The following is an 11264-nucleotide window of genomic DNA, read 5'->3' on the forward strand; positions in this document are numbered from 1 at the left end:
AGAAGTACTCGTCGCTCAGGTTGTTTTACGTAGCTTGACCCAGGTAGAACCTTTTTCGCCTTAGGGGATCCAGCTCATAATTCCGGGTAGAAATACTCTTCGCTCAGGTTGTTTTACGTAGTTTGACCCTGGTAGAAACTTTTAGCATAGGGAGATCTAGCTTATATTCCGGGTAGAAGTACTCTTCGCCCAGGTTCGCTTTTCGCAATTTAACCCAGGTAGAACCTTTTCACCCAGGGGATTCATTTTCATTTCAGTAATATAGGGTGTTATCCCATGGTTACATTTCCTTTCAGTAATACAGGACACCATCTCATGATTATATTCTTTTTCTGTAATACAGGTACCAACCCTTGGTTACATTTTCTTACCAGTATCAGGGTACACCAATCCCTAGTCGTTTTTCCAACATAGGGTCTCTACTCCTTAGTTTCTTTCATTCCCTAGCCTCTGTTTTGTTTTCGGGGTACATCATTCCCGACCTTTTATTGCTTTCAATAAAGAAGTAGTTTAGAATTTTGTTACAATAACTCACGAAATTTTCCTAGTGCAAACTGGGGCAGAAAAATTTCGTTTGATTGTTTGTTTTGGTGTCTCAGTAGGTTTTACCTTGAGGCATGGAGTTCGAGATGACCAAAAGAAGAAGTCTCAATTCAGAATAAAAGAAAAGAAAAAATAGGTGAATCTAAAATAGAAAAGCAGTTGAAAAGATGTGGAATGATCAAGACATGACTAAAGCCACGAGCATTGGAGTCCCGTTTTGATTAGAAGAAGCTATAGAATAATGAACTAGCACCCATAGCTAGTGAGCATCAAGGTTTAGATCAGAGTCTGCATGAACAACCAGTCAAGACTTAAGATCAAGTTTTAGAAGACTCATAGATAGGAATCTTGTAACTCATAGTTGATAGGCTTGTTGAGTTTCATTTTTATTTTGATATAATAGCAGGACCGCGGATTGGAGCCTCGACGGAATCTTACTCGACTCCTCAACTCATCATTCCACCATTCTCCTTGAACTACACGTGACCTGATTCCCCTATAACCCGGGATATGTAGGCTGTCCAAAACCGGGACTCGGTTGCACCCTGTCTTTTATTTCTTTTCCTTTTGAATAACGGTTTGGTCAAAAATTAGTCACATGGCTTACTTAGTCTTTTCCTGAAAACTCTTCATGTTTTCAAGCAAAGAGGGACAGCTGTGAGCACCTAATTTTTGACTATATTTGAATTTTTATCACTTTATACTATGTAAATATGTTTAGAAATTTAATATATATATATATATATATATATATATATATATATATATATATATATATATATATGATAAGAATTATAAATAATTTAAAAGTTCAAATTATTAATATTAGTATTATTTTTATTTTATATCTTTATTTTTAAATAAAATAAATCTTTAAAAAAACTGAAAAAATTAAAAAAACAAATTTGGATGGGAATAAAATAATAGAAAAATTAAAAGTATGGAATAAAAAAGTAAAAGTAAAAGTCGGTGGAAATTATTTTTTTTTAAAAGCAAAAGAAAGTGGAAAATTAAAAAAAATTAAAAGTAAAAGAATGTGGAAATTTAAAAAAAGAAAAGTAAAAAAAATTTGGAATTAAAAAATAAAAGTAAAGGTAGATGAATTTTTTTTTTTTAAAAAGTAAAAGAAAGTAAAAAATTAAAAAAAGAAAAGTAAGATAAGTGGAAATTAAAATAAATAAATAAATAAAAAAGTAAAATAAGTGAAAAATAAAAAAAAAAGTTAAAAAAGTGAAAAATTAAAATATAAAAGTAAAGGAAAGTGGGGAATTTTTTTATAAAAAAAAAAGTGGAAAATGAAAATTCTTTTTAAGTAAAAAAAATAAAGTAAAAAATAAAAAAATCTGAAAAAAATTTCGATTTTATTTTCTATAAATAGAAGAGAAATGTGAGGAGAAAAGGAAAGAAGGAAAAAATAGAGGAGAGAATTGAGAAAAAAAAAATTCTTCTGCGCTAAGGAAATTTCTACTCGTTTCATTCTTTCTTTCGAAAATTCAAGCAATTCATCACCCTATTTAAGATCCAAAAATGCCTCAAATTCTAGCCTAAAAACATCTTGTGAAGCTTCATTGATAGTAATCTCTCTCACGCCAAAAACCAGCAGCCTCACGAGGTACAGTCGAGTTTCGATCCGGGCTCGAATTTTAAAAGGTTTGTTGCTAGATTTTCTGCTCATCTGCCGATTCGTCCTTGGTTTGGTGTACATGCTCGGCTCAGAATTATTTTTGCATTAATCAAGTTCTGAAGGAAATTTTTTGCTTAAAGGTTCATTGCTTATCCTCCCTTTGTTAATTATTTCATTATTTTGTGTGATGTTCTTATAGAGGTTCATGTGATAATTTTTTGTGTTGTTTTATTTATACACATTATCATGTTGTAGTTTCTTTTTACATGTTTCAAGCGATTTATCAACAGATTATTTTAATAGGATTTCATCTTAATGAGATTTGCTATTTAGAATTAAGAATGAAGATCTTGCCATATTAATGGCCCATGCGTTGGAGTTCAAGTAAGTGAACCAGAAATGAGTTATCACATTTAATAGGAAAGAAAGAATTAGACATGGGTTGGATTGAGTATAAATCTGTCAGGCCCAATAATTTTGTCACTAGACTAATAAAATTGTTCATTCTTCCATAATGGATAAATGTCTCCTAATTTCAAAGATATAGTAGTAAGTTGTAAATATTTCTAGGTGTGGATGTCTTTTCAATACTTTAAATAACTAATATATTTTCTGACTTCCAAATAATTTTCTATCCATAAACTTTTGGTCTTACAATAATTTCAAATTAGTTTAGGAAAATAATACAAGTGCGCGTTCACGTGACTTGACCAATCAACTTCGAATAATAATAAATGTGTTATTGATTGTGTACACGTACGCGTGACATGATTTTTGACGCCAAACAAAAATGAGTACACGCACGCGTGACTTATTTCAAGATAATTTTCATAAATCTAATCAAGTAATAAAAGCGGACATAGGTAAAATATGAGAACCAATAAAATACAGGTTATCTAAAAATAATATAAGCCAAATGTAGTCAATAAAGCGACCATGCTAGAACTACGGGATTGGGAAAATACCTTGCACCTTCTCCCCGGTCAACAGAATTTCTTACCCGAACTTTATTTTTGCAGACCAATAATAATAAAGTCAAACCTTCCTTTGACTAGGGACTCAAATAAATGGTGACTTGGAACACCCAAAAAATCAATTCCAAGTGATGACTCTGTAAATAAAATAATCCCTACTCAAATTTGTCACTTTAATTGAAAAAACTCTTTAACCCACAACAATCCATAATACATATCTTTTGTGGGGGAAAAAAGGAGGTGTGACAACTGTTGGAAGCTGCTACAACATATTAATATTTAGTTGCCATAAATGATAATCAATAATTACTGCTATGGTTTTGTAATTTTTTATTAAATATTGCCTAGTTATGTTTTTTCCCAAAAAAATTACATCATATATCACTTGGGCCATACAACCCATACGAAAATAGCCCACATTTGAAGCCCTAACCTGGTTTGGCCCAGGTTGTATATGTTTTGAAATTTTGTTTTCACCCGGTAGCCCACAAATATTATTAACGGTATTTTAGTTTTCTTTTTCATGTTTACTCTTTCTCTCTCTATTCTTCTCACGCTTTTTTCACAGAAGTACGAAGGCAACCGTCCTCTATTGTTGCGTCTCAAGTGATTTTTCGAGCTTTCACTCTTATTTTCAGTTAATTTCCATTTCATTTTATATTTTTACCACTGTTTTGGTTTTAAATTTTGTTTTATTTTTAATTTTTTGGCTTTTCTGATTTTGAATGTTTTTGTTTTACAATGTTGTTTTATTTTCCTTTCAATTTTATGTTCCTTCTATCTTTGTTTTGGGCCTAAACTTGGTGTTTCAGTTTGCATGCTTTATTATTTTGACTTTTAGAGCATAATTTATTTTTTGACTTTTGTTCCAATTTGGGGAAATTGGCTTCTGTTTTGTGTTCATGGCCTTTATTTTTTGTTTGATTTTTGTGTTTTCCTTCACTTGTCTTCACTTTTGTTAAAGCTTTGTTTGTTTTATTGTAGAAAATATGTTCGTAAATGTCTGCTTCTAAATGTCGTATGAAGGTTGCTGGAAAAGGTGTTATGCTCGATTTTGTGAAAACATTGAGAAACTTGTCCTCAACCCCTGATTCTGAAGCGAATGGGCATGTCCAGGCCCCCGATGATGATGATTTTGAGTCTCCTTCTCCTTGAAAAAGTAGCAGCAAGAGAGCAGTCGAATGACTCGTTCGCAATCGAAGAATACTCCTACTCCACTTAACAATGTTAGAATAAGGAGTAAGAAATGTGAGAGACATGAAAAATCCAAAGAAAAGCTGAAATTTGATTTGGTTGATGAAGATGATGTAGGCCCCAGTGTTAAACCGAAAAAGAGAAAGATCGAGGAAGTTAGACAAAAAAATAGTAAGATCAAGGATGGTTAGAGTGGTCTTGATTGCATATCCAAAGAACAAAGGATTGCTACTCGCCACTCTGATGCTATGCAGATTAATCTGATTAATAATATGCCAAAACAGATCAAATGGTAGGTTAATCTCAATTGTTTTACTATTTTACTATTTGTATACCTATTTATAGTAAAGTACAGAGAATCTAATTTTTTTTTTAATTACAGTGATTGTGATGCTTTTGTTGCTGGCTTTGCTGAGTATTTCATCCTGGGTAAGGAAATCCGAAAAGATCATTTTGACATTGAGACACTTCATACCAGGTGAGGATCTCTGTTGTGGGATTATGGAAGGAAAAAATAACAGTCAGGTACAATTAGCGGTGATGAAATCACAGGGAGACTTTTCAGGAAGAGGAAGAAGGGACGACCGAGAAAGTAGTTCTGTTTTTTTTTTCATTTTAATGTAGATGACTTTATTTTTGTGTAGTTTGTAATAGTCATTACACATTGTGGTTGTGAATGAATTATATTTTAATGAATATTTCAGTTGCTTTTTTCTTTAACAAAGTATGTATTTTCATTATTGTTGCAGTTTTGTCAATGTTGCAGGGTTTATACATATGTATACAACAATATACATAGTTATACAATTTTATACAAACTTATACTCTCATTTATACATCTGTATACATATAATGACACTGATTGTTTGCAGTTCTATTTTGCATTTGTACAATCTATCAATATATTTAGCAACATTAAAAATAGTAACATACTATTATTGGATAATCAAAACATGTATAATGAAACATATTTAACAATAATTGCAACATGTGGTGTAAATTATAATTCTTTATTGACATTTGTAATTCAATTGTTTGTGAAACTTAACTACTCAACATGGCAACATATGTAATAGGAAGTGTTATGTTTCCAACTATTTATTTTGGTTGATTCCTACATGTTTTTCTATTGTGACCACGTTGTCCATACATAGAACATGAAAACTCCTCTTATACTCTTTCTCTGAAGCCGGTTTGATTCTTTCCTTTCTTGGCCTTCCAGCATTTCTTCTCCCTTTTGGTGGTAGGACCACATCTTCCAGCACCTCTGTTAGGATTACCCATAAACTCTCATCTAGCATCGGATTCACTGAAAATTCATAAGTTTGGAGGTTATCCTTCTTGAAGTAAAAAGAGCAATATTGGCCAGGTTTCAGCTGTTGGTTCTTCAAAACAGCCCAAGCATGCGGACATGAAAGTTCATCCATTTGAAATCTACCGCAACTGTATGTTCCCTCTTCAAGGCACACTATGTTTCACCTTACCCCTTCAAGCACAGTATATAACTGCTCTGTAGCCGGCCTCACCTGCAAAAGTTTTTTTTTTTAAAAAGTTAAAAGCACAATATATAGTATTGTACAGAATTATACATCCTTATACAAACAGTAAAATGCAAGTCAGAAGTGCCATGCATCATTATAGTTAATTCGTTTTACCGTCATTTACTCCGATGCAATCAGATTTTCCCGAAGGAGTTTGTCGTACTTTTTGCCAAGCTCTGTAGATGTCTCCATTGCATTTGTTCTATTTTCGTTGTTCCACTGTTGTAGAAAATTTGTCATGTACTCCAGCAATTGCATTATTGGTAGCTCTCTAGCATCTTTGTTTGCTGCATTAATTGACTCTGCAATATTGGAAGTCATTACAATCGACCTTTTCACTTTGGAGTATGCCTTAGACCACCTTTTGTAGCCAATTTCGAACAAGTAAGGCTGCACCCTCAGATCAATTTTGCACATCTCTGTCACATGGTAGTAAAACTTATCTATCGTGTAAGCTCTAACCAAAGCGAAAAAGATATCCTTCAATTGTTTGTGATGTTTCTTGAATGTGCGCTTGACATTATTCCACAAGTGAATATACAAATACAATGTGGAACTTCTGGGTATACAACTTTTGTGGCATTGAAGATACTTATAACGATCTGACCGGTCGTTTTGAGATTTAGCACATCGTTCAGCGGTTTGAGACCCTGAGCAGCTTCACTTCAGGTATTATGACTTGTACGCATGGTCGGAATTTAATTTCGGAAAGTTCGGAGTTGATTTGGAAAGAAAATTCTAATTTCAGAAGCCTTAAGTTGGAGGAATTTACTAAAGTATAATTTTTGAGTAAACGACCTCGGAATAGGGATTTAAAGGTTCCAACAAGTTCTTATGATGATTTTAGACTTGAGCGTATGTCCGGATCGGATTTTGGATGACCTGGGAGCGTTTCGGCGCATATTATGGAAGTTGGCATTTTGGAAGAATTTTATAAATTTGAGTTGAAGTGCATTTCAATGTTATCGATGACCGTTTGGGATTCCGACCCTGGGAATAGCTCCGTATGATAATTCTGGTATTGGGAGCGTGTCCGGATGTGTATTTGGAAGTTTGTAGGTCATTTTGAGGTCATTTGGCGAAAGTTGAAATTTGGATGATTTTTGAGAAGTTTGACCGAGAGTGGACTTTTTGATATCGAGGTCGGATTCTGATTCCGGAAGTTGGAATAGGTCCGTAATGCCAATTATGACTTGTCTACAAGATTTGAGGTCAATCGGACGTGATTTGATAGGTTTCGGCATCGATTGTAGGAGTTTGAAGTTCTAAAGTTCATTAAGTTTGAATTGGAGGGTGATTCATGTTTTTAGCATTTTTGATGTGATTTGAAGGCTCGACTAAGTTCGTAATGTACTTTGGTACATGTTGGTATATTTGGTTAAGGTTCCGGGGGGCTGTGTGGGTCCCGGATGGTTAACGGAGCAAGTTTTGGACTTAAGGACTGGCTGAAGTGCACCAGTTCTGGTGTAATCGCACCTGCACAAGTTTGACCGCATGTGCGTGACCGGAGAAGCGAGGAAATGGTCGCATGTGCGGTTTGGGCGAAGTTGGGCAGTGATCGCAGGTGCGAAGGGTTGTCCGCACCTGCGAGCTCGCAGATGCGGAGGTGCGTCGCAGGTGCGAGATTGAGAGAAAAGTCTGGGAGAGCAGGTGCGAGGGAATGTCCGCACTGCGAAGGCGCAGATGCGGAAGGAAGGGCGCAGAAGCGGATGCCGGCAGCTGGGGGAATCTCCGCAGAAGCAGAATATGTGCCGCACCTGCAGAGCCGCAGAAGCGGCTATTTGACCGCAAGTGCGAAAGTCGGGCTGGGCAGAATGCTTTTACAGCGGGTTTGGGTTCATTTCACCCATTTTTCATTTGGTTGGGCGATTTTTGGAGCTCTTGGAAGGGAGATTTTTGTCATCTATGTCAAGGTAAGTGATTCCCACCTATTGCAAGTTCAATACTTGGATTATATAAGGATTTAGACTTGAAAATTTGTAGAGATTTGGTATTTTGAAGAAAAACCTAGAAATTGATATTTTTGGATTTTGACCACGAATTTGGGCATGGAATTGAGAATAAATTATATATTTGGGTTCGTAGTTCTATGGGTAGTGTTTGTCTTCAAAAAGTTTTAGAATACGGGCGCATGGGACCGAGGGTTGCTTCATCGATTTTTGAGTGAAGTTGAAAATTGTTGTAAATTGAATTATAATGAGTATTGGAGTATATATTTATGATTTTACACATTTATTGACTAGTTTGGGAGCGACGGGTATCGGTTTGACTTGTTGGAAAGGCTTTGGAACCGGTTATGGAATTTCAGAGCGAGGTAAGTCTCCTTTCAAACCTTGTAAGAGGGAATTAACCCCATAAGTGAATTGATTAAATATGTCATTCTACTTGCGGGGGCTACGTACGCATAGGTGACGAGAGTCCATGCGTAGCTACTAATTATGCCTATGCCCGGGTAGTTTAAGGTTTACATCATGCCTTGTTGATACTGTTATTTGACTATATTTATTATTTGTCTTGAAAAGAACTGAGATCGAGTATGCTTATTAAATGTCTTGAAAAGAGTTGAAATTGAGGATTTCGAGACTTGAAAGTTTTTATTTGATTTCGTATTTTTGAAAAAAAAAAGAATTTAAGAAATATTATAATAACTTAAGAAAATCTATGTGCAACCGCGTCGCAAATATATTTCGCGAGCGGGGTAAATTTTTACTACTCTCATGGGAGCGAGTTGTTCGCCTCGGCAGGTTTATATTTATATGTTGGTTCGCGTCGTTCGTCCCTCGGCAGTGCACAGTTATATTTATATGTTGGTTCGCGTCGTTCGACCTTCGGCAGTGCACAGTTTATATTTATATATTGGATCGGGTCGTACGACCTCGGCATAACTTGCGCATGATAACTCCTTGAAACTAATAATAATTGATGTTGCTTTATTGGCTGGAGATATAAATTGTTAAATGATAAAAATGAATTTGGGAAATTTCTTATTAACAAAAGATTTGTTTACTTATTTCACGATATTGAGCTTACAGCCGTTCTATGTAATCCATACTTAATTATATTATTGGTATTTTATTTATAGCCCATAGTAAGTGTCCGAGTCGACCTCTCGTCACTACTTCTTCGAGGTTAGGCGGGATACTTACTGGGTACACGTTGATTTACATACTCTTACTACACTTGCTACACATATATATATATATATATATATATATATATATATATATATATATATGTGTGTGTGTGTGTGTGTGTGTGTGTGTGTGTGTGTGTGTGTGTGTGTAGAGGCTTTGTGGGCGCAGAGGCGCGGTTATTATGGGAACTTAGGTGAGCTGTACTCTATACTACGATCCGCAGCCAGCAGAGTCTCCTTCAGAGTATTTATATTTTTCCTGTCCAATTTGTATTCCGGACAGATGCTGTATTTTATTTTTACTTTTTAGTTGATACTCATGCACTTGTGACACCGGATTTTGGGGTGACTATGGGTTGCCTTGCATTGAAATTGTTAAAAATATTATTATTTACTTTGTAAATTCCACATTTTTCTATTTAATTTAAGAAAATTATGATTTCGAAATACTAAAAGATGAGAATCAAATTAAGTATTTATTTTTGTCTTGCCTGACAGCGGTGTCCGGCGCCATCACGACCTTTAATGGATTTTGGGTTGTGACAATGCTTTCATTTCTATCTGAAACTATACACATCCCTTCCCTAACACCAAAAGTACCCTTTATCTAGACAAAGCATCACTCCCAAGATTTATTATTCTCTGAATCTATAATTGCATATGCAAGTGGAAGAATTTTTCCTGTTTATACAAAGTAGATATTAGGATTCAGACAATTATATAAATATAAAACAATTTTATACACGAACATACAAATTTATACATACTGCAAATCTTATAAAAACAGCAGCTCTGAAATCCTATACACGTTTATATATGAAACTACAATATTATACAAACTGCAGAAATAAGGTAGATGCAGTCAACTCACCAGCTCCATCATGTGTGCAAGCAGTCAATATGGTACCCTTATATGTTGACTTAAGGAAACTTCATTCAACAACCATTATCGGTCTGCAATACTCCAAACCCTTGATAGATGCATATAGCGAAACATATGCGTAAAGAAAGCATCCATTTTCTGATTTGTGCAACTTTATAACCGTTCCTGGATTTGTATGCTCCAACATATGCAAATACTTCGGCAACTCCTTATATGAATCGCTCGGATTCCCTCTTATCATTGCCATTAATATTTTGATAGCTTTCTATGCTTTCATGTAGCTCACTTCAACCCCATGTTGCTTTTGTATGTCCTCAATTATATCATTTGGGGTGTAAACTTTTTTTCGATTAACATACTTGTCCTTGACTATACTAGCAATTACACCTGAAGTAGCTTGACGTTGTGTTAAGTATCTTTCACCATAGCCGCATATGTGATTATTATTGTAACTTCTCACCTTGAATATGTTTGCCATGTAAACGGCAGAAGATTTGAAACTCCAAGCACAATTGTCATCCACACACATAAGGTGATACCTAGGATTAAAGATCATTCAACTTATAAATACACTTGTATACAAAACCATAACTAGATATATACTAATTTTAATACCTCTATACAAATATATACTACTTTATACTACATATATATAACAGAATATACAACTATTACCATACCTTGTTGCGCTTAATCTATTCACCTTGAATTGGAACCTCTCGCGTACAGCTAAGTTTTTTATCACATTGATAACTGTCTCTTTATCTTTATAAACTTGATCCTCCTCAACCAATTCGTTTAACATATTGTCTATTATACCATAATTGGTGTTTTTAATAAATTCGATATCATGCATAATCTCAATGCTATCAACTGTGGATGCATCTTAAATATCATTTTCACACTTGCCTTTATCTATACAACTGGAACTTGTAGCAACCAAACAACTGGAACTTGTAGCAACCAAATAATTATCATAAATCTCTTTCACTGTCACATACAATAGGTACTCAGTGAAATTCAAATTTTTCTTCTTTAATTCAATATACACCGAACACCAGTATTGTTGTAAATCAGGATCGGTGGCAAACCATCCTTTGGGAGAACTTAATCTATAATGTATTTAACTCAAAATAAACTCTAATCTGTTTCGAAATTGCTTCAACTAAATTATTGTAGCTGAACTAGACTCGATTATTACACAATCGCCTGCAAAATTGATAAATTTATTGTCATATCATTCACCACTATGAAGAACAAAAACTGGATAAAGCTCCATCGAACAAAAGCTGAAATCAATATTGCAGCAAAAATAAAAATCGCGCCGATTGCAGCAAAAACAAATTCACTTTTGTGTTTGATTTGCTGTTAA

Source organism: Nicotiana tomentosiformis, chromosome 8 (assembly GCF_000390325.3).
Source record: "Nicotiana tomentosiformis chromosome 8, ASM39032v3, whole genome shotgun sequence".
In the NCBI taxonomy this organism is placed as follows: Eukaryota; Viridiplantae; Streptophyta; class Magnoliopsida; order Solanales; family Solanaceae; genus Nicotiana; species Nicotiana tomentosiformis.